This window comes from Giraffa tippelskirchi, chromosome 9 (assembly GCF_054371585.1).
Source record: "Giraffa tippelskirchi isolate mGirTip1 chromosome 9, T2T-mGirTip1v1.2.pri, whole genome shotgun sequence".
Lineage (NCBI taxonomy): Eukaryota > Metazoa > Chordata > Mammalia > Artiodactyla > Giraffidae > Giraffa > Giraffa tippelskirchi.
The window spans coordinates 134,516,272-134,541,287 of record NC_137283.1 but is presented as its reverse complement, the minus strand read 5'-3'; the positions used below and the strand labels follow the sequence as shown (position 1 = coordinate 134,541,287).

The 25,016-nt window shown below is 36.2% G+C and overlaps 1 long non-coding RNA gene across 5 annotated transcripts in view; it reads right to left on the bottom strand.

The window, feature by feature from the left end:
- LOC145521746 (uncharacterized) overlaps window positions 1-25,016 on the bottom strand; it is a 300,074-nt gene that overhangs the window by 146,462 nt on the left and 128,596 nt on the right. The window contains exons 4-5 of one of the 5 annotated variants that reach the window (XR_014065654.1): window positions 21,010-21,052; window positions 4,145-8,567 (exon numbers count right to left, since the gene is read on the bottom strand). The exons of 1 other annotated variant lie outside the window; for it this stretch is intronic. This is a non-coding gene — a long non-coding RNA (uncharacterized LOC145521746). Of the gene's footprint in view, window positions 1-4,144; window positions 8,568-21,009; window positions 21,053-25,016 lie in introns of those variants that run through there. 3 more of the 5 variants (XR_014065651.1, XR_014065653.1, XR_014065650.1) reach the window with 3 other exon arrangements.

Below are 25,016 nucleotides of genomic sequence, written 5' to 3'. Positions count from 1 at the left end.
TAATTCTAACTTCAAATAGACTTAGTCCTCCCCCTGCCCATGTTTTCATTGGCTATTGGGAGTATCTTGTCAATGCAGTCTTGGTAGGGTCATGTTTGATACTTGTACTTCTACAGCAAGCCTGGCTGTTGGTCATCTACATCTAAGCTTTTCCTCGTGTATCTCTTTGCCTCTGGCCTCTTCCCTAGATTTATGCCAAACTTCTAGGTTTAACATGTGATAGCCTTTTTTTTTTAATTGAAGGATACTTGCTTTACAGAATTTTGTTGTCTTCTGTCAAACGTCAACATGAATCAGCCATAGGTATACATATATCCCCTTCCTTTTGAACCTCCCTCCCATCTCCCTCCCATCCTACCCCTCTAGGTTGATACAGAGCCCCTGTTTGAGTTTCCTGAGCCATACAGCAAATTCCTGTTGGCTATCTATTCTACTATCTATTCTTTATTGTCACTCCTTTGCATTGAACTTTGCATATTTCTGAAAGAGGTGAATTTGTCCAAGGAAAAAATATTCCATAGATCATGGGAAAAATAGTTGTCTGCAGTATTGATGTAATGTCACTTTCTCATATGATCATGGTTTAAAGGATTATCTTGGTTAAATATGTATTGGTTAGATGTGTAAATGCTCATATCATTAGTACACATTAAATGATTTTATACATAGTTTCCAGGTGTGTGTTAAGAGTGGCTTGTGAAGCAACTGGAAGCAAATGGTGGCACAGAGACTATCCAGGGAAGACTTTGTGATAAGGGTCTCTCATAAAGACAGCAAGGGAGAGAGACTGTGTAACAGTTATTGTTATTGATTCACTGTATGGAAAAATATTTTCCAGAATTATGAATTAATTAACAGCCTAGAATTCTTTTTTTTCATCTTTATGAACTATATAGTGAAGGACTGCAATGCATTTTGCACAGCTTTCATTTCTTTAAAATTTCTGCTTTCTAAAATTCTCTTGTTTTCACATTTTGTTGGGGAATCCAACTACTGATCAGTAGAGTTTCACTCAAGAAATAGCAATAGATGGACATTTCTGAATTTTTCCATATTGCTTTTTTCTTGTTATATTTATACTTGATTTTGAAGGATTGCTTATGCTTGTGTCACTGCAAACAATCAGTACCCAGTCATTGTGTAACACATAATGATACTTATTGTACAACAAAGTCTGAATTTTTACCAACTGTAAACTCCTAGAGTTAGGTGCATCCCTCCTAATCCATTCATCTATACCATGGCCTTTTCTCTTCGCATTCAGCAGATACATAAGGTTATTTGCCTTTAGTAATTTCACTTTCTTACAGTATGAAATGATGAAGGTTAATAAAAGGAGAGATTACATTTTAAAAAAATAAGTAATAAAGAACAGGAAAGGAAAGCGAAAAGAAACAGCAGCTGTAATTTATTTCTCTGTGAGAGTCTCAGGTCTCTCCAGGTGTTTTCCTGTTTTGGCTCTTCAAATCCAGCCTAAGCAAAATGAAGACGTATGGTAGATGCTGTTACACATATGCATAGTTCCCAAAGACCCCAGTAGGTAAAGACAAAAAGGAGGCAAAACTAAAAGAAGATAAAACAGGAGAGCTGGGTTTGATCCCTGGTTTGGGAAGATCCCCTGGAGAAGGGAATGGCAACCCACTCCAGTATTCTTGCCTGGAGAATCCCATGGACAGAGGAGAGCCTGGTGGGCTACAGTCCATGGGGTCACAGAGTCGGACATGACTGAGTGACTTTCACTCACTCATCTATTCTACATATGGTAATGTTAGTTTCCATGTTACTCTTTCCATACATCTCACCCTCTCCTCCCCTCTCCCCAAGTCCATAAGCCTATTCTCTATGTCTGTTTCTCCATGGCTACCCTGTAAATAAATTCTTCAGTACCATTTTCATATATATATGCATTAGAATACGATATTTATCTTTCTCTTTCTGACTTACTTCACTCTGCATAATAGGTTCTAGGTTCATCCACCTTATTAGAACTGACTCAAATGTGTTCCTTTTATGGCTGAGTAATATTCCATTGTGTATATGTACCACAACTTCTTTATCCATTCATCTGTTGATGGACATCAAGGTTGCTTCCATGTCCTAGCTATTGTAAATAGTGCTGTAATGAACAATGGGATATATGTGTCTTTTTCAATTTTGGTTTCCTCAGGGTATATGCCTAGGAGTGGGACTGCTGGGTCATGTGGTGGTTTTATTCCTAGTTTTTTTAAGAATCTCCATACCGTCTTCCATAGTGGCTGTATCAATTTATATTCCCACCAACAGCGAAAGAGTGTTCTCTTTTCTCCACACCCTCTCCAGCATTTATTGTTTGTAGACTTTTTAATGATGGCCATTCTGACTGGTGCGAGGTGATATCTCATTCTAGTTTTGATTTACATTTCTCTAATAATAAGTGATGTTAAGCATCTTTTCATGTGTTTATTAGCCATCTGTATGTCTTCTTTGGAGAAATATCTGTTTAGGCCCTTTTCCCACATTTTGACTGGGTTGTTTGTTTTTCTGGTACTGGGTTGTTGAGCTGCTTGTGTATTTTGGAACTTAATCCTTTGTCGGTTGTTTCATTTGCTATTATTTTCTCCCATTCTGAGGGTTGCCTTTTCACCTTGCTTATAGTTTCCTTTGCTGTGCAAAAGCTTTTAAGTTTAATCAGGTCCACTTGTTTACTCTTGTGTTTATTTCCATTACTCTAAGAGGTGGGTCATAGAGGATCTTGCTTTGATTTATGTCTTCGGGTGTTCGGCCTATGTTTTCCTCTAAGAGTTTTAGTTTCTGGTCTTACATTTAGGTATTTAATCCATTTTTGAGTTTATCTTTGTGTATGGTGTTAGGAAGTGTTCTAATGTCATTCTTTTACATGTAGCTGTAAAAGACCGTTTATTGAAGAGGCTGTCTTTGCCCTATTGCATATTCTTGCCTCCTTTGTTAAAAATAAGGTACTCATAGATGCATGGGTTTGTTTCTGGGCTTTCTATGTTGTTCCATTGGTCGATATTTCTGTTTTTGTGCCAGTACCATACTGTCTTGATGACTGTAGCTTTGTAGTATAATCTGAAGTCAGGAAGGTTGATTCCTCCAGCTCCATTCTTCTTTCTCAAGGCTGCTTTGCCTATTTGGGGTCTTTTGTGTTTCCATATGAATTGTGAATTTTTTTGTTCTAGTTCTGTGAAAAATGTCATTGGTAATTTGATAGGGATCACACTGAACCTGTAGATTGTGTTCGATGGAATAGCCGTTTTTACAATATTGATGTGTTTGGTAGTATAGTCATTTTCACAGTATTGACTTTTCCTACCCAGGGACATGGAATAACTCTCCATGTGTTTATGCCACCTTTGATTTCTTTCATTAGTGTCTTACAATTTTCTGTGTACAGTCCTTTTGTCTCCTTAGTAAGTTTATTCCTAGATATTTAATTCTTTTTGTTGCAATGGTGAATGGGATTTATTTCTTAATTTCTCTTTCTGATTTTTCATTGTTAGTATATAGAAATGCAAGTGATTTCTGTATATTGATTTTATATCCTGCAACTTTGTTAAATTCACTGATTAGCTCTAGTAATTTTATGATACTATCTTTAGGGTTTTCTATGTACAGTATCATATCATCTGCAAACAGTGAGAGCTTTACTTCTTCTTTTCTGATCTGGATTCCTTTTACTTATTTTTCTTCTCTCATTGCTGTAGCTAGGACTTCCAGAACTATGTTGAATAATAGTGGTGAAAGTGGACACCCTTGTCTTGTTCCTGATCATAGGGAGAATGCTTTCAGTTTTTCACCATTGAGAGTAATGTTTACTGTAGGCTTATCATATGTGGCCTTTACTGTGTTGAGGTAGGTTCCTTCTATGATCATTTTTTGAAGAGTTTTAATCATAAATGGGTGCTGAATTTTGTAACAGGCTTTTTATGCATCTATTGAGATTATCATGTGGTTTTTATCTTTCAATTTGTTAATGTGGTATATCACATTGATTGATTTATGTATATTGAAGAAGCCTTGCATCCCTGGAATAAATCCAACTTGGTCATGGTGTATGAGCTTTTTGATGTGTTGCTGAATTCTGTTGGCTAAAATTTTGTTGAAGATTTTTGCATCTATATTCATCAGTGATATTGGCCTGCAGTTTTCTTTTTTTTGTGTTGTCTTTGTCTGGTTTTGGTATCAGGGTGATGGTGGCCTTGTAGAATGAGTTTGAAAGTGTTCCTTCCTCTGCAATTTTTTGAAAGAGTTTTAGAAGGATAGGCATTAACTCTTCTCTAAATGTTTGATAGAATTCTCCTGTGAAGCCATCTGGTCCTGGGCTTTTGTTTTTTGGGAGATTTTTGATCACAGCTTCAATTTCAGTGCTTGTAATTGGGTTGTATGATATCCTTTTGATAATCTTTCTCAAAGCTGCAATTACAAGGTGCCCCCAATATGGTCCAAGGAGAAAAGACATCTTTCTTTAATGTGCTGTCTTCTCAAAAGAATTTCTTATACTTTCTTGCACTGTATAACCACACCACAAAAAAAGTCCTAAAAGTGAGTAATAAATATTGGCAGCCTAGGAGCAACAGTTATAAGTCAGTAGAGCTGTTATGTGAACCTGTCTCCTCAATCCAGATTGAGAGACATAATTCCCAGGCTCTGTCCTGATTCTGGTCTTGCTAATTTCTTTTTTCATCAACCTGGAATTAGAACCTTAATCCACGGCTCTGTTCTCAAACTCTACTCTGAGCTGACTTCAAGTCTAAATGCTGCTCCTAGCCACCTCTTTACACTCAAAACTGTACTGTGTGTTCATCTGGCCTGATATTATATACCTCTTGTCTCCATTCATATTTAAGACTCATACCAATAAACAGAACATTTCCTGTTTCCAGAACCCTCCAACAACAGCAGTCTTTAGCTTAATCTACTCAAGTGATTCATGATTCTGAAACTCTCAAACTTGCTCTTCTTATGCAGTCTCTTCCCGTGGTAATCACTGGGGTTATCCTAAAACACAATGCATAGGGAAAAAATAGAAAAATGTCCCAGTTCTCATTATGCATTTCTCTTCTTTAATAACCTCTGGTGTTTCCTCAAAAATGATAATCAGATTGCTTACTTTGGTAGAGTGAATTTTTTAAAATTGTATTCCAAACAAATTTATTGATTTCATCTCCAAACATCAGCTTTTTGTAAAAGTATTTCTTAAAAATAAAGAGCCTTTAGGTTGAGTGGGCATAACTAGTGGCTTAGCTTCTATACTTTCTAAACAGGTTCCCCAGAAATTATCAGGTTCTCAGTAAAAGATTGCTTCTCTCTTTATTTTGATAAAATTTACTCAGTTCCTGGAATACATTCTTTAGCCTCAAATTGGAATAATCTTGAGCCAAAGAGAGGCAGACACACTATTAATAAAAAATGAGGAGGGTCTGCTTTTAAGGGTCTGCACTTAAGGCAACCTGGGACACCCATTCAAATGTTTGGCCTGAACTCAATCAGAAGGCTGGTTGCTTACAAATCATAAAATCTACCCTGCCTGATTTAAGGCCAGCAAATGACTAACTTGAAGTTTATCTTTGAAGTCAAATGGCTTCCAAGGAAGTATGACTTGAAGCTCTTTGTGTAATGAAAGGCAATCATGCGCCTTTTCCATGTAAAATTTGGACTGCATCCCATTGGGAAGGAAAATTCAGACAGTAAGCATGATTCACAGTCTCTGCTTTACCTACCAACATCTGCTTGTTGTTTTTTTCAGAGCATTGGCATTTTCTAAAGGACACTATTCTACCCACAAAAACACTATCTTCTTTCGCAGCCCTAAGAAAACTGTTTTACTTATATATTTAATATGTTTTCGCCTTTTATCCACAATTTGAGACCCTGGATATCCTACATAAGTTCTGTAACTATGGTTTTCTGGGAATAACTAGTCATAAGGAACAAAGGATTGAATAGTTTGTATGTATGCCATCATCTCAACTAAGTATAAAAAAGTCTGTATGGAATTTGGAACATACGATTGGGGAAAGAAAGGTTAAGAAAGTCAGACATTGTATTAACTAACTAAATTTAGCATCCTAAAACAATAAGAATTTATTATTTTTCATACTTCTGAATGTTGGCTTTGTGGTGCTTCTCATTTTGTCTATGACTACATTCATCTAGAGGGTTGACTTAGATCATCCTGGGAGAAGCTAGACTATGAGTCTTTATGACACTGTTATCTCAGACTTCCCACAGGGCCAGCCCCAGTGCACAATCATGTATTAAGACTCTGATTATGTCATATTTACTGAGAATCTATTAGGCAGAGCAAGTCAAAAGTCCAAGCCCAATCAACGTCAATGTGGAAGGGACTACATAAGGGTATGGATACCTGAGTATCATTCACTAGGACCATTATTGTAACAACCTATCACAAATGATGGTAACATAGTTTATTTTCACATTGAGACAGGCCCCTACAGAATAATGGCTTGTTTTCCAAATTTAGCACAATTACTCAGCTAGAGTGGGGCTTTCCTGGTGGCTCAGATAGTAAAGAATCTGCCTGCAATACAAGAGACCTGGGTTCGATCCCTGGGTTGGGAAAATTCCCTGGAGAAGGGAATGGCTACCCACTCCAATATTGCCTCAAGAATTCCATGGGCAGAGGAGCCTGATGGGCTACAGTCCATGGGGTTACAAAGAGTTAGACATGACTGAGCAGCTAACACTTTCATTTTTCACTCACCTGGAGAGAACATAAACTAATCAATATGTTGTCAATATGGGAACCCGGATTACTGACTAAAGGGCTATTGATGTGGTAACTACTAGATAAAAAGATACGAGTTCTGATATTGAAAGCACACCATGTAAAATGTAGAAACGATAGAAATAAATTCACATCTAAACACATTAAAAGCAAACCACATACAGTGTTTCAAGAAAAAAATATAAAATTCTTTTTAAAAAGGAAAGAAAAAAAGGATTAACTAAAAGTGCAAAACATTCAGAAAGACAGAACGAATCTTATCAGTAACAATAGACTGGGTAACATAATGGAGTGATATCTTCTAGATATTGAGATTGACCTTCAATTAGAATTCTATACTTAATTAAACTATCATTCAAGAATAAGGGTAAATTTAAAAAAATTAGATTGTAAAAGCTTAAATGTATTTGCTAGTTTCAAACTGATAGATAAAATTCTACATAATAGTTAAAAAGGACGATTATGGGATTAGGTGTTGTGTGAATAGATAAAACAAACTGAGATCCATATCGTTCACAGGAGAAGTATAGACATTTTCAATAACTTTGAGGTTTGTTAGAAAAATGTGTACTTATTTATATAGTTTGAATAGCATCAGATTTAATGAACGTCCACTAAAAGAAAAGAATTATAATCTATAGTTTCCAAATCAGCAAAGGAAATAAAGGCATATTTTTAAAAAAATTTAATCAAATAAAATGCCAAAAAAAAAAAATAGGACAAATAAACAAACAAAATGTTTGTATGGAAAATAAAACGAAAGTATGATGTTATAAATCAGTAAACATAATAAAAGCAAGTGCATTAAACTGACCGATTAAAAGAAATTATTAAATCATTCTTTAAAAAATCCAGCTAACTCTGTTTTCAGTTCAGTTCAGTTCAGTCATTCAGTTGTGTCCAACTCTTTGCGACCTCATGAATCTCAGCACGCCAGGCCTCCCTGTCTATCACCAACTCCCAAAGTTTACCCAGACTCATGTCCATCGAGTCGGTGATGCCATCCAGCTATCTCATCTTCTGTCATCCTCTTCTCCTCCTGCCTCCAATCCTTCTCAGCTTCAGGGTCTTTTCCAATTAGTCAAATCTTCACATGAAGTGGCCAAAGTATTGGAGTTTCAGCTTCAACATCAGTCCTTCCAATGAACACCCAGGAAGTGATGTCCTTTAGGATGGACTGGTTGGATCTCCTTGCAGTCCAAGGGACTCTCAAGAGTCTTCTCCAACACCACAGTTCAAAAGCATCAATTCTTTGGCGTTCAGTTTTCTTCACAGTCCAACGCTCACATCCATACATGACCACTGGAAAAACCATAGCCTTGACTAGACAGACCTTTGTTGGCAAAGTAATGTCTCTGCTTTTTAATATGCTGTCTAGGTTGGTCATAATTTTCCTTCCAAGAAGTAAGCGTCTTTTAATTTCATGGCTGCAATCACCATCAGGAGTGATTTTGGAGCCCAAAAAAATAAAGTCTGACACTGTTTCCACTGTTTCCCCATCTATTTCCCATGAAGTAATGGGGCCAGATGCCACGATCTCAGTTTTCTGAATGGTGAGCTTTAAGCCAACTGTTTCACTCTCCTCTTTCACCTTCATCAAGAGGCTTTTTAGTTCCTCTTCACTTTCTGGTAAGGGTGTTGTCATCTGCATATCTGAGGTTATTGATATTTCTCCCAGCAATCTTGATTCCAGGTTGTGCTTCTTCCAGCCCAGCGTTTCTCATGATGTACTCTGCATATAAGTTAAATAAGCATGGTGACAATATACAGCCTTGACGTACTCTTTTTCCTAACAGACACTAAAAACAGGGCACTGACTCTGACAACAAAGACACACACACACAAATAACAGGAAAATGAAGATGTAAAGTTAATTTAGCACAGTTAATGTGAGATACATTGAGAATTTAACATAAAAATTAACAGAAAAAATCCACATAGAGATACAATAGTCAATAACTTATTAAATAAAGTCAATAACTTATATGTGAATAAATATGAGAAAACCTTCAGAAATACAATGAAAAATGCATGTATCCAAAATCAATGGGAAATTTTTAACATACCTCTATCAGAAGTAAGCAGAAATTAAGCAGAAAATAATTAAAACCTGTATAGAAGGTCTAAGTGACATGTTTAATAAGCTAAATCTGACAGAACTCATGAATCCAGTAAATAGAGAATACAAACAGAGAAGTTTGTATTGAATACAAGCACAAAAGGGACAGTTGCAAAATGTGACCATATATTAAATGAAAAGGCAACTTCAATAAATACTAAAACACCTACAGCATATATTTCACGTTTTCTGGCCAAATTCTATAGGAAATCAATGTTAGAATGTATTTTTAAATTACAAAAAATTTAAAAACACACCCTTTAAATAACTAATGGCTTTAAGTAGAATTTGCAATGAATATTATAAAATATACAGACTTGAACAACTTAAACATATCTAAGTGATTCTCAAGAAACATTTATTGATAGCCCTCAATAATTTTATTAAGAAACTAGAAAGATTAAGTATAAATGAGTTAAACATTTGACTCACAAAGTTAGAGAGTAAATGATTGAATTTTCCAAAATAAAATAGAATACAGGAAATATGAACTAGCAGAAATCAGTAAAGTGAGCCTCTCTTGTACCCAGAGGGCACATGTGAGTAAGTTCTGGCCCCTGGAGTATTAGAAGAGAAAGCTGTGTTTTTACAAAGGATGGGTGTCTTTTGTTCTTCTGCATAGTCCTTCCAGCTGGCTGTAATGCAGATGCAAGGGTTATTATTAAAGAGATCATCCTGGACTTAAGGAATGAAGGCCACACAAAGCACAGGAAACAGGTAGAAGAAGTAGGGGTCCACAATTTTGTGGCACTCTTTTTTCAGTCCTGAACTGCCTAACTGGACTCAGATAAGAAACAAGGAAAAGCTACAGAAAAATCCACTCCTGAAAAAAGTGATGATCTCTCTCAGAATGCAGTGAAATGTAACCTACCCCTTAAAGGATAATTAACAAAGAACATTCCCACTAAGTAATGAAAATCAATTCAATACTCATTCATGTAGATAAACTAAAACTTAGCAAAGAAGACTAGAGGAGGAATATACTGAACCAGATAAAGGTCTTTTCTATCAAAAGTGTCCTGCAAATATCATATGAGGCTACTGCACATTGTTTTTTATTCAGCAATACACTGAGGGTGCTAGACAATTTAATAGCACAAGAAAATTAAATAAAATGGTCAAGGTCACAGAAATCAAAACAATTTTCTTTATTTGTAAATGGCATGGTTGTCCATATAAGAAATGCAAGAAAATATACAAGTTATTAGAAAGGAGTCTTCTAGTCTGTTTAGAGAAACCTGAAAGTTTTGGTGGTAGTGGTGGTAGTTCAGTTGCTATTGTATCTGACTTGCATCACCATGAACTGTAGCCTGCCAGGCTCCTCTGTTGATGGGGTTTCCCAGGCAAGAATACTGGAGTGGATTGCCATTTCCTTCTCCAGGGGATCTTCCTGACCCAGGGATTGAACCCATGTCTCCTGCATTGCAGGTGAATTCTCTACTGCTGAGATACCACGGGAAGCCCTCCAAAAGTGTTAGGGCGACATAATATGGTATGGATGTGAGAGTTGGACCATAAAGAGGGCTGTGCACCAGAAAATTGATGCTTTTGAATTGTGGTGTTGGAGAAGACTCTTGAGAGTCCCTTGGACTACAAGGAGATCAAGCCAGTCAATCCTAAAGGAAATCAACCCTAAATATTCATTGGAAGGACTGATGCTGAAACTGAAGCTCCAATACTTTGGGTACGTGATGCAAAGAGTCAACTCTTTAGAAAAGACCCTGATGCTGGGAAAGATTGAAGGCAGGAAGAGAAGGGGATAACAGAAGATTAGATGGCTGAATGGCATCACCAACTCAATGGACATGAGTTTCAACAAGCTCCAAGAGATGGTGATAGACAGGAAGGCCTGGTGTATGGCAATCCATGGGGTTGCAAAGAGTTGGACATGACGGAGCCACTGAACAGCAAATATGGTAAATTACCCTACAAGTAAAACCTCTTGATTTTTGTGCGGTTAACTGCAAGTGGATTTTTAAATGGATGACTAATCTTGACTACCTTATAAATCAAACTAACCAATCATATTTATATTGATATTTGCTGTATGACAAGTGTTTTAGTCAATGTGGGCTACCATGATAAAATACTATAAGCTAGGTGGATTAAACAACAGAAATAAATTTTGTTCTGGAAGCTGCAAAATTCAATATTGAGGTCCAGCAAGGTTTGATTCCTGGTGAGAACTCTCTTTATGGCTTATGGATGACTGTCTTCCCCTCTATCTTCACATGGCAGGGGAGCAGGGGTAAGAGGGAGAGAGAGAGAGAAAGTGTGTTCTATGGTGTCTCTCCAAGTAAGGGCACTAATTCCATAATGAGAGCCCCATCTTCATGACCTCATTTAAGTCTAATTATCTCCCCAATAACCCATTTCCAAATACTGTCACATTGGGAGTTAGGATTTCAACATATAGATGGAGGAGTTGGAGACATGCATTCAGTCCATAGCAACAAGTCTTCATGCTTGCACATTATGAAACTTTTACTGTGTGATATAGGGAATAAGGGATAAAAGCCAACTATAAGTTATATTTATAAGCAATGAGCAAAATTAGTCTCATATGTGAAAAGAAACATATTTTTAAAAAGGCTTCAGACAAATGTGGCAAGAATCTTTTAAAAAAAATTCTTCAAAGATGTCTCAAACATCCTTGGGCAGTCATTTATGAAGCATCTCAATTCTGCATCGCTTGGATGCTGATGAGACCCACCTGCCAGCAGCAGGAGCCTAAACAGGATGGCCAAAAATCCCAAGAAAATAATCAAGATAGAAAAATAAGTCATCATCAGCTTCTGAGTAAGGAACTGGCTGACAGTCACATAAAAAGCCATAGACTAAATAGAAATTTCCCGTCCTAAAAATGAAATGTGTGCAGAATTCTTGGTGAGTGATATCCAGTACAACATACACATAACATTATCATGATTTGCAAACCTACTCTGTGTTTTCTTTGTAGCTACAAGCTTCCTTCATTAAGTTATTGCTGCTAGGTGAAGGGTAGAAGCTCCTGAGATGCAATGTGATACCAAGAACAAAGCTGTCCATGGCATTAGTACTAAAAAAACTACCTTCTTGGCTCAGTCACAAGATTCTCATTTTGCTAAGAGAATCAGGAATTTCCTAATTCAACTGGTTCTCAATTTTAGCATGAAAGGTCCTGAAACATTCTTAGCAGACTGAGGTCTAAAAATGTAAGAAATAACTAGATGTTTTAAGTAAACTTTTATGTGTGCTTTTGTGTTTTACTTTGTGTTTCTGTGTGTACAGAAATGAATAAGATTTAGCATTCTTCATTTAGAAATTGATCCTAATGACCCGCTTATTTTCTAGCAGAGATGATCTATTTACAAGCTGAAATTCTCTAACAAATAAGGGCAAAAAGAGGGCTGCACAAACTCAATGCCTACAAACAAAAAAATATCTGCAATTGGTGTATGCAGTAATTGAACCCAGAAATATAGGATAAGTTTCAAGCGTCATGTCTACACAAGTCCTTATTGTGTTAAATTAAAACATTTCAGAGTAAGAGGTGTTATTTTATCATTGCATATTTAGTAGTAATACATCCCCCTAGGTTCTGGTTTCACTTTTGATACTAGGTAGCTGACCAAGACTGAGTAATTTATGCCCTCTTACTCTAGATTTATGAAATGAGAAGGAGAATGATAGAAAAATAAAAAGAACAGAATGTAGAGTCAGCAGAATTGGGCTGAAGTTCCAAATGACTTAACCCTCGAGGCAGAACACTTTCAGGGTAACTATAAGCTAAATAATTTCCAAAGCGTTGACCCTGCAATAAAGCTGCCATTAGGAAATGACTATGGAGGAGAGATGTTCAAAAACTATTCCCCAAAATCAAGCCTCACTTTCTCCATTAGGTAAATTCGTCTCTTCTTACACCACCCTGGTAGTTATCAGATTGTCTTATAATATTATATTAGTATATTTTTGCCTTGGTAATATTACTATCAGTTCGCTGATAGTTTTTTTTTTTTTCTGAGAAATAATGTTTCAGTGGAATATAGAACTCAAGTGTGCGTTTAATTCTATATTGATACCACTATGTTTTCCCCTGTGATTTAAAGTATGTATGCCTTTTAAAGAAATAGTCAGATGTTCCAATGGAAAGTTCTGCAAGAGAACGATAGAATTTTAGAGGTAGAAAGGAATGGTAGACAATGTATTTCAGTAATATTGTTTACATAAATCTCACAGCCTGGATAAGGCAGATTCCTGTCCCTAGGCTCTTAGCCCAGCAGTCTCTATTATCACCAGAGATAATAGTCTCTCACATGAATCACTGATTCTTGCCAGTTGCTGACAGTCTGCTTTGCTCTGATTTCTCTTCATAAAAAAACATAGGATAGTTTAAATGTTCTAAGATTTTTCATTAAAAAAAAGACAACCAAACAAAACCAACTAGAATCTGATAAAATTAATACACGATCAGCAGAGTTACAAAGTTATCTCCTAAATTTTTCTGTGATACAATGAAAAGTAGGAGTTTAATTTTAGGGAGTAGAATCAAATGGTCAGAAGCATATATTCTGGAGTCATAAGATCTGTGGGCCTGCCATATACAAGTTACATGACTTTTTTGAGCCTTAATTTTCACATTTCAAAACAGAAATAGTAGTTACTCCCATAGGGTTGAGAAGATGATGTGAAATCATTGATGGACATACCCAGGTCAGTGGATAATGTGACGCATGTGTCATTATAATTATCTGATACATTTTACCCCTTTAAATATTTAATATTATCATTTAAAATAAATTTCCACAAGTTAATGTTTAAAATCTATAATAACAGTATTAATTTTATGTATATTATTTCACTTGATCCACTCAAAAACCTGCTAAGATTAAACGCAGAGTAACGGAAAGCTTGATCCAGATTTTCCTTTCACCTTTCTTCTAAAGGTGTTTCTTCCATTAAGGTACTGAAAAGGAAAGCTTAGGAAAGACTTTCAGAGTTAAGTCTCAAATTCATAACACAACTTGATTTAACTACAATAATTGCTTTCTAGTCTAAGTTGGATGGCTTATCAGTGTCACATTAGAAGAAAAGTTCCTCTCTGTTGTCCCTTGGCATGAAAACCAGATGAAACCAATAACAAGAATTATCCTCCAGTAGGATGTACTTCTTGGATGCTGAGATTCTCACAGACATAAATAAGTCTGTGTCTGCATGAGAGCTCAAAGTACTAATTTAAATAAACACTCTCATAGAGAGGAAGTATATTTCTCACATACAATTTTGCTAGGAAATAAGGCAGCAAAGACTCCACCTGCAAAGTAGGAGATGTGGGTTCAACCCCTTGGAGTAGGAAATGGAAACCCACTCCAGTATTCTTGCCTGAAAAATCCCATGCACAGAGGAGCCTGATGGGCTATAGTCCATGGGATCGCAAAGAGTCGGACACAACTTAGTGACCAAACAACAGAAAAGGCTTAGCTATGAAGACAGGTTATAGTAAAACAGACCAATTCTCACATTATTAAATGCTAATATAATTCAAAGAGAATATCTCAATGTTTCATAAATAAAGCTAAAAATGCAGAGAAGACTGACTCCTCTGATCAGTTATCTTCCTTAACTGCCTAAACTGTCTTTATTTTTTCACAATACCAGCACCATCCCCCTTTTAGTTTGAATGGCTATATGTTCCTGAAAATATCCAGCTTCTTTATTCTTCCTGGGAGTAATCAAACCAGATAAACATAAGTACTTGTAATACCAAGATGCTGAGGCTTATTTCTGGCTGCTACACAGCCCAGGGGCCATGGGCTCGACAAGTCAAGGAGTTCCAATAGACTACATTGCTCCAACACCTTGTAGACAGGCTTTCTATTTGCAAATTTTTGCTATTGATTTGCATTTCCCTAGGAAGGGCACTCTTGGACTGGGAGATAGGAAGCCATGAGAAGTGACTCCAGTTTTGCTATAAATGGCTAGGTTATGACGTTATTTTCATTTTTTTTTTTCTTCATCTAAAGAAGAGTTTGGACTAAAGGGTTTTTAGTATCCTGCCCAGGTCAAATATTCTATGATTCTGGGTAGTTTATCACTAGTTACCAAGTAATTTACAGTATCTTCTTGCACTTGTTTGGGGTTTTAGCTGTGGTTTAGTTTCTTTTGGTTTTTGCTTCTGTGCTTTAATCCTGAGTTTAGGTAGAAACCTCTCTCACATCTTTAAAGAAGCAGGTTAGTCTGTGTGCACTCCCAAAGTGCTCAGACCTTTTTGCAGGGGAATAATGTTTTCTAAAGTCAGAGTGAAACCTAAAATATAATTGGCTGAGAAGCATTTCCTGGGAAAATTCATAAAGTCCTCTCACATACTTTTACATTATCCTCTAGAGTACCTCAAGTTCTATTTATTCCTCAGGGACTGAAATAACCCCAGCATATTTTAGTAACAGGTCAAGAAAGAGCATCTTTCTGACTTCACCATGTATGGTTTCAATCCAACTGTTTCCCTTTTCACATCACACACTGCTCCTGAGTCGAGCTGTCACAAACCTGACATACAGCCACATCTCCCCCAAAAGGGCAACGGATGCTTGCTGGGAAGGGGCACGTTGAAATTTTGACCAATCACTTGCAGCTTTTATTCTTACCCCAGCCCAAATAGTTTAATAGCTCTTCTTGCCTGTTATAAATAGGTTCTGCTGCCTATCGCGCCAGCTCACTGGGAAAATATGCAAACAGTCCCAGGAATGAACTACTCAGGAAGGTTGTACTACTTGGTAACAGCTATTTTATTTTAAATGACAAAATTTCCTCCGACACAAAGAAAGCCTTACATTTTTAGTCTGTGAGTTTCTCATCCTAAGGAATGATTTGACGTTTCATGAAAAAAGAAAAAGTAAGAGAGAGCGAGCGAGCAAGAGAGAAAGAGAGAGAGGAAGTTACATCTTAATAAAAATGTGCTGAGCAAAACCTTTCTCCTCTAGTTGGCCTTTAAAGGAATGCTCATTATTTTGACCAAATCTGTGTGGTCATGTTACCTTCTCCAGGAACAAATATAGTTCATGTAAAGACCTGTTCAGAAGGACATCTAGAAAGCCATGAAGGGAAACACATTACAGAAGACATCAAGTTGAGTCCAATGAATCAGCAAAAAAAAAAAATATCAGGAACAAAGTTTCAGCAAATGGACTTGTAATTTTCCTCCCAAACTAAAAAGTGAATGTGAGAAATATGCTGTATTTTTAAAGAAAGAGTTAGCTTTTTCTTTGAATAAAAACCAATCAATAATGCATGAAGAAACAAATATGTGAAGACAGTAACAACTGCAAGCTTTTCTGTTTCAATATCAGTAAACTGTCATATTTGTAAGGGGGATTTTGAGTTTTTGACTTCTGAACCTCGAAATAGTTATCATTCCTGCTACAAGATAAGAAGAAAGCACATGATGAAATGTCTTTTGATTGTGGTGACAAAATACAGTTCTAAAGCGTTTCCGTATCTTTTAAACATAGATAACGTGCTTTTTGTCAAGATCACCACATCTCAAATTCAGCTGCACATGACAATGATTTCCAGATTTTGTATAGTTGTAATCCTTTTCTTGACCTAAATCCATAGCTCTGCAATAGGGAAGTTAGATGCTATATGTTTTTCAGTATACACAGTTTTAATAGTTCTGGATTTCTTGAAGATTCTTAAAACAAATAAACTTTGTTCAGAGCATATGGTTTACAGAAATGATGTTATATGATGTTTACATTTGAACAATATGTCACAGAGTTTTGAATTCTAGTCTTATCCATATTCATAGTGTAAATCACAGTTCTAGTGATGCCAAAACACATCTTATGTCTATAATGTTGTTAAGTATTTAAACAAGGAAGCCGTTACACCGAATGTGTCTCCACTACCTCAGCAGCCTACATAAATGAACCTGAACCAAAGCTAGAGTCAATGCACTGGAATCCAAAACAATAAAAGTTAGGAGCAACCAATCACAAATAGCCAACTAGGCTTTTCCAAATAAGGCCACCACTTAAGCTATCACCAATCAAATCATGTCTTAGCTTTGGTTTAGAGTCTCCCTATAAAATCCTTGCCCCTTGCTCCTTTTGGAGGGGTTCTCCTAACTACTTTTGGTTTGATGCTGCTTGATTTGAATTAATGTATGTTCAGATAAATGGCTTCCCAGGCAGCACCAGTGGTAAAGAACCCACCTGCCAGAGAAGGAGACGTAAGATATGCAGATTCGATTTCTGGGTCGGGAAGATTCCCTGGAGGAAGGCATGACAACCCACTCCAGTTTTCTTGCCTAGTGAATCTCATGGACAGAGGAAACTGGTGGGGTCGCACAGAGTTGGACACAACTGAAGCCACTTAGCATACACATATGCACACATGCTCAGATAAACTCTTAAAAAAGTGTAATATTCCTCAGTTTACTTCTTAACGAAGTGCAACTAATGACATTAGGGGCTTTCCTAATGGCTCAGTGGTACAGAATCCACCTGCCAATGCAGGAGATGAGGATTCAATCCCTGGGTTGAGAAGATCCCCCGGAGAAGAAAATGGCAACCCACTTCAATAGTCTTGCCTGGAAAATCCCATGGACAGAGGAGCATGGCAGGCTATAGCCTATGGGGTCACAGACTGTCAAATGTGACAGCGACTGAGGATGGATGCATACAATCAGTTACATCATTATTAAAATAAAAACTAGGAAAGTTATTGGAACAATTATTCTTAAAGTTTTTTAGTTAACTCTTGGTCTAAGAAACATTAACTTGCCCAAAATCAAGGAAATGCAAATGTAGTAGAAGAATGTTGGAGTTATGAGACACTTCAAAAATACTGTAATCTGAACCTAAGCCAAAGGTTTTGCTAGCCCAGACACTGTGTCCCTCAAAGCCTGATGACACATACACACGAGGACTTTATTACAGGGATTTGAAACTTTCACATAGACTTCATAGAGTGTATAAATAAGACTGTTTTTAAATTGAATCTTCTAAATTGCTTTTACTTAAAAAAAAAAAAATCCCTTCCCTGACCCCTTTCAATGTAACAGTGTCCATGTTAATTCTCCTTCTTACCAAAATTTAGGAGAATACTCAAAGAGGCTATTAAAATGCTTATGTAACTGATGAAAGAAATTGAAGATGACACAAACAGATGGAAAAATATGTCATGTTCTTGGATTGAAAGAATTAATATTGTTAAAATAACCTTACTTCCCAAGGCAATCTACAGATTCAATGCAATTACTATCAAAATACCAATGGAATTTTTCACAGAACTAGAACAAAAAATTTTAAAATTTGTATGAAAATACAAAAGCCCCTGAATAGCTACAGAAATCTTGAGAAAGAATAATGGAGCTGGAGGAATCAGGCTCCCCGTCTTCAGAATATACTAAAAAGCTACAGAAATAAAACCAATATGATATCAGAGCAAAAACAGATATAGACATATAGATCAATGGAACAGGATAGAAAGCCTAGAAGTAAACCCATGCACCTATGGTCAACTAATCTATGAAAAAGGAAACAAGAATATACTAATGGAAAAAAAGATTGTCTGTTCAACAAGTCATACTAGGAAAACCAGACAGGTACATGGAAAAGAATGAAATTAGAACATTCTCTAACATCATATGCAAAAATACTTGCAAAATGGATTAAAGATCTAAATGTAAGACTGGAAAATATAAAACTCCTAGAGGAAAACATAGGCAGAGAATACTGTTTAACATAAATTGTACCAGTGTATTTTTGGATCCATCTCTGAGAGTAAGGGAAATAACAAAAATAAACAAATGGAATCTACTTAAATTTAAAAGCTTTTGCACAGCAAAGGAAACAATAAACAAAAAGAAAAGATAAACTACAGAATGGGAGAAAATACTTGCAAAGAATGCCACCAACAAATGATCAATTTCAAAAATATACAAAGAGCTCATATAGCTCAATATTTAAAAAAAAAAAAATTAAAAATGAATAGAAAATCTAAATAGATATTTCTCCAAAGAAAACACAGAGATGGTCAAAGGCAAATGAAGAGATGTTCCACATCACTAATTATTAGAGAAATGCACATCAAAATTACAATGAAGTATCATTTTACACTAGTTTAGAACAGCCATCATCAAAATGTCTACAAATACTAAATGGTGGAGAGGGTGTGGAGAAAAAGGAGTCCTTCTACACTATTAGTAGAATTATAATTTACTGCTACACAATTAGTAGTAAATTGGTGCAGCAAATATGGAGAACAGTATGGAGGTTCTTTAAAAACTAAAAATAGAGCTATTGTATGATCCAGCAATCCCCCTCTTGGGAATATATCCAGAGAAAATCCTAATTCAAAAAGATAAATGCACCCTGATATTCACAGCAGCACTATTTACAATAATCAAGACATGTAAGCAATCTAAATGTCCACTGACAGATGACTAGATGAAGATACACACACACACACACACACACACACACACAGACACACACACACACACAATGGAATATTAGACCTAAAAAAGAATGAAATAAAGTCATTTGTAGCAACATGACTAGGCCTAGAGATTATCACCCTAAGTAAAGTAAACCAAAGACAAATATCATATGGTATCACTTATATGTGGAACCTAAAAAAGTGATAAAATTAATTTATAAAACACAAATATATTCACAGAAAACCAATTTACGGTTACCAAAGGGAAAAAGTGGGGGAGGGATAAATTAGAGCTTGGGATTAAAATATATACACAACTGCATATAAAATAGATAACCAACAAAGACCTATGTATAGCACGGAGAACTACACTCAATATCTTGCAATTCTATAATAGGAAAGAATCTAAAAGGGATTATTTTTTATTCTGAATCACTTTGCTGTACATCTGAAGTTAACACAGCATTGTAAATCACTTATGTCAGTAAAAATTAAATAAATAAAAAGTTTATGTAAACTGATTCTGCCCCTATGAGAAGCAGATATACATTACTGGCTATATCTGTTTTCTAATTTAAATGTATTCTTCAAAGAATTTTTAAGTTTCAACTTCTTGGCGTTTGGAGTATTTCCTGTGACCCCACCTTTCTCCTGGCCAATTAATGATTCATTAGTGCTATGTCATCTGCCACCAAACTCTCCAGATAAAGTGGGACTCTGATACAGCCATTATGGAGAACAGTATGGAGATTCCTTTAAAAACTAGGAATAAAACTACCATATGACCCAGCAATCAAACTATTGGGCATATACCCTGAGATAACCATAAATGAAAGACATATGTATCCTAATGTTCACTGCAGCACTATTTACAATAGCCAGGACATGGAAGCAACCTAGATGTCTGTCAACAAATGAACTGTATATACAACAAACAGATGAAGTATATATACAACTTTGAAAGAAGTTGTGGTATGTATGTACAATTAAATATTACTCAGTCAAAAAAAGGAATGAATTTGAGTCAGTTCTAGTGAGGTGAATGAACCTAGACCCTGATATACAGAGCGAAGTGAAGTGAAAGTCACTCAGTCGTGTCCAACTCTTTGTGACCCCATGGACTATACAGTCCATGGAATTCTCCAGGCCAGAATACTGGAGTGGGTAGCTGTTCCCTTCTCCAGGGGATCTCCCCAACCTGAGGATCGAACCCAGGTCTCCCACATTGCAGGCAGATTCTTTACCATCTGACTTTGTGAAGTTAAGTCACAAAGAGAAAAATATCATATATTAATGCATACATATGGAATTAATTAATTAATGCTCTGTGACAACCTAGAGGGTACGATAGGGTAGGGAGTGGGAGTGAGGTTCAAGAGGGAGGGGACATATGTATACTTATGACCGATTCATGTTGTTGTATGGCAGAAACAACACAACATTGTAAAGCAATTATCCTCCAACTAAAAGTAAATTTTTTAAAAAACGGGAATTTGATTAATTGCATAGAGCCTAATCACGGTAATCATTAACTAATGTTTAAGTCTAAAGAGTAGAACTTCGGATTAAAGTATCTATTATTTTGACCCACTTGCTTTTAGAAAGTATTAAGGCAGTTTACAGAGAAGAATAGTTAGAAAATTCAAAATGTGAATGCAGGGCTTTGAAGTGGCTCAGAACCATACTGGAGGCTCCATCTACCTTTCCAATTTTTACTTACCATGAAAAAAATAGAAAGAGTGAGATCTTTAGTCCATTTCTTCCTGTCAAAGAAGGCAAAGATCATTTAAAATCCAGACAGTAAATCATCTAAATTTTAAGTCAAGAAATAAAATCCTTCCATCATAGTTCCCTATAAAATCCTTCCCATCATAGTTCACAGTATGACAAGTACAATTAGATATGTTAGACGGTTTAGTGTATTTCAGCAGTCCCTAGTCTTTTTGGTACCAGGAACAGATTTCATGGAAGACAATTTTTCCACAGACTGGGAGTGAGGGAGATGGTTTCAGGATAATTCAAGTACATTACATTTATTGTGTACTTTATTTCTAATCTAATGCTGCTGCTGATCTGACAGGAGGTACCAGTCGGTGGCCCAGGGGTTGGAGACTCTTGTATTAAGGTACATAGGATCTGAAAAATACACTGACCTTTCTAATTAGTAGTATAGTAGTCCAGCTGATAAACAAATGGACTTCACTGCTAATCATCATGCTATGCTATGCTAAGTCGCTTCAGTCGTGTCCGACTCTGTGCGACCCCATAGACGGCAGCTCACCAGGCTCCGCCGTCCCTAGGATTCTCCAGGCAAGAATACTGGAGTGGGTTGCCATTTCTTTCTCCAGTGCATGAAAGCGAAAAGTGAAAGTGAAGTTGCTCAGTCGTGTCCGACTCTTAGCGACCCCATGGACTGTAGCCTACCAGGCTCCTCCGTCCATGGGATTTTCCAGGCAAGAGTACTGGAGTGGGGTGCCATTGCCTTCTCCGGATAATCATCATATGACCAAGTTAAAAGAGGTTAAATGATTTCTCTCACAAATGTAGACATTTTAAATCAACATAACTGCAGAGGCATCAGCCAGTAAAGAGTGTAAATAGTAAAGGCATCAGCCAATAAATTAGAAAATGGTCTTTCATTAAAATTAGAGCAATTCCTAAAGCCTCCACTTACTTTATACTTGGAAATGATGAGCTTTGATCTTAGTTTCAGTTGAAAACCACCATCCTAGGTACTGTTTCCCTCTTCTTTACAATTTACACTTTTTAAAAACCAGTGTCAGCAATTTCACATCCTCTCTAGCACCTGGGAAAATGCTGTTTCAGACTTACAGGTTACCCTTTACTTCTCTACTTATTTCAGTTCTTAACTGTCTGTGAAAAGTTGGGGAAAATATTTTTTCCAATAAGAGGACCTTTGGTATACTTCTTGTTTATCCATTTGGTTGTGGCCATGTAGTTTCCTGAATTTAAGTCACCCCCAAGATGTGAAAGTTATGAAGATCTTTAAACTGCAGACTGTGCTCTTTGAATGATGAGAAGGAAAACCATATAAAAAGTATTTCCAAAAGAAGCATTGACTTCTGGTGGGCAGAATATTGAGCAACATTCCAGTTGAGAAGACAAAATTTCCTTTCAGACAAGTTTGGATATCATTTGGTTAAGACATAGCATTAAGCTATGACAGGTTATAAAAGGATGTTGACAAGTGATTTTAATTTTGAAAAAGAATCAAATAATAGAAGCAAAGTATCAATAAAGGGGTCAGTGAAATATTAAAAAAAACAATTCTGCCAACAAGCAAGCAATATTGCTGAGTACATTTTTAATAAATTTCAGCTTTATTGAGGTATACATAAAATTGTAAGAAATTTAAAGTTTACAATGTGTTGATCTGATATACATTATGAAAGGATACCCCATTAACCTAGTTAATTAACAGATCCCCTCACCTCACATATTTATCTTTTTTTTTTTTTAGTGAAAACATTTAAGTTCTACTCTCTTTGCTGCTGTTGTTTAGTCACTAAGTTCTATCTGACTCTTTCGTGACCCCACTGTAACCCACCAGGCTTCTCTGTCCATGGAATATCCCAGGCAAGAAAGCTGGAGTGGGTTGCTATTTCCTTCTCCAGGGGATCTTCCTGACCCAGGGATTGAACCCACATCTCCTACACTGGCAGGGGGATTCTTTACCACTGAGCCACCAGGGAAACCCTCTACTGTCTTACCAAATTTCAATTATACAAAAAGTGTTACAACTATAACACTTAGATCCTTAGACTCTATTTATCCAGTGGCTAAAAGACTGTACCCTTTCATCAACCTCTCCATATTTCACCCATCACTCAACCTCTGAAAACTAACTTTCTACTCTCTGTTTCCATGAGTTAAAATTTTTCTTTTTTTAAAAAAAAGATTCTAAGGTGGGGAGGGAAGATTCCACATACAAATGATATCATGAAAGTCTTTCTCAGTTTGGCTTATTTCACATCACATAATGTCTTCAAGTTCCATCCACGCTAACCCATACGACAAAATTTCTTTCTTTCTCATGGTTGAATATTATATTGTGTACATGTACCACATCTTCTTTATCCATTCATCCATTTACGGACACAGGTTGCTTTCACATCTTGGCTATTGCGAATCTTGTTGTAATGAACATGGGGGTGCAGATAACTCACTGATATCCTGTTTTCATTTCCTTTGGATATATACCCAAAGGTGGGATTGCTGGATCATATGGTAGTTCTATTTTTAATTTTTTGAGCAAACTCCATACTGTTTTCCATAGTGGCTGCACCAGTTTACATTCCCATCAACAGCACACAAGGTTTCTTTTCTCTATATCTTTACCAATACTTTTCATCTCTTGTCTTTCTGAGGATAGCCATTCTAACAGACATGAGGCGAACTCTCACTGTGGTCTTGATTTGCATCTCCCTGATGAGTGGTGATCTTGAGCACCATTTCATGTACCTGTTGGCCATTTGTATGTCTTGTTTGGAAAACTGTGTGCTCAGTTCCTCTGCTCATATTTTACCTGGATTCTTTGGGCTTTTTGCTATTGAGTTGAATAAGATATATATATATATATATATATATATATATATATATATATATATACATATATATATAATGTTAACCCTCTATCAGACATATGGTTTGCAAATATTTTCTCCCATTCTGTAGATTATCTTTTTATTTTGTTGATGATCTCCTTTGCTGTAGAGGAGCTTTTTAATTTGATGCAGTCCCACTTGTTTATTTTTGCTTTTGTTGCATTTGCTCTGTATGCTTTTATATGCTTAGCATTTTATTTTCTACTGCAGTAGATTCAGAGACTTTGACACAATTGTGGATGTCAAAAGCTTACATTTGGAGAGAAAACTAATAAACATAGGGCAAGTGAAAAATGAAATAATATTACAAGTGTGGCACTAACAATATGTTCACTAGGAATTCAGATAAAGAATCAACAGAAAATCATTTGGTAAGAGTTGTCAGGGAACAATTCATGGTGGGAGGACTTGAACCGGACTCTCAGCTATATTGAGGAAAGACTAGGGAGGATTATTAAAAGGAGGAGGACTGGAACAAGCAAAGACCATTAAGAGCCCCATGTGCTAGATTTTGAAGATTTTTTTTGAGGCTACTAGTTTGTAAGGAAAAAGGTGGCACATGAGAAGTAGAAGGATGTTAGCTTGGAAGGAGAGTGTGGAGCTAGGTATAGTTCAAAGAAGACTATAAATCTGTGTGATATATAATGAAGGGCTATTATCTTTTCTTTAATACAACTTAAGCCATAAATTTTAAAAAGCCAGCTTCAAATTTTTTTGTGGGACTATATTCCTCAAATTGGAGCCTGTCTGGAAAATAATCTAAAATTAGTACTTACTTATAACCTAAATTCTAAATTTTTGTTAATGAATGGGATGATTTTTGCCCAGGCTAGTATCTTATTCTAGTAGCACAAATTATGCTGTCTAATACTGTAGGACACTTTATGGTATTACTAAAATCTGTTGGAGAATTATTCTAAACACATTCCTATAGAAACTAGAGTTATATATAGATTCAATACAAATTTATGAATCTACTCCCTTAGTCATTAATTTCTTCAGTCCACATTTACTGAGCACAGTCTCAATGCCAAGTGCTCTCCTGGGCGCTGAAGATGCAGAAGAAAGGAACAGTCCATGACTTCAATGAGTCCAGTGGAAG